Below are 427 nucleotides of genomic sequence, written 5' to 3'. Positions count from 1 at the left end.
GAGAATTAAATATGTAAATGCGAGCTGAACCTGCTCGAAAAGGATTTTTCGATGAGGGGGAGGTGTCGGGAACATCACGATGTCAGGCGGGTGTGCAGGCGGAAGTCCACCGGGACACAAGTTGGTCCATGGCACGCTTTGACGAGGCAGAATGATTTCACAGCACACCAGAGGCAGCCCATGCACAACGTGAGGGGCGTACGCGTAAGTGAAGGGACATGGAAACCCTAACACGCTGCCACCCCCCCAAGGACTCACATGCCACGCGGCGGACCAAAATACGGGGGCCCGTTCATGTTTCGCTGCCAGCAATCCTGATCGTCAAATTATGTCTGTTAATAATTGAAAAGATACCAATCAGGTCAAGGATTGTAAGATGGCATCGTGATACCGTCAAAGTCTCCCAATAGACGTAGACGGTCAGCAG

The sequence above is a fragment of the Nannochloropsis gaditana genome (genome assembly GCF_000240725.1).
Source record: "Nannochloropsis gaditana CCMP526 unplaced genomic scaffold scaffold137, whole genome shotgun sequence".
In the NCBI taxonomy this organism is placed as follows: domain Eukaryota; class Eustigmatophyceae; order Eustigmatales; family Monodopsidaceae; genus Microchloropsis; species Microchloropsis gaditana.
Note: the sequence above shows the minus strand (reverse complement) of the source record.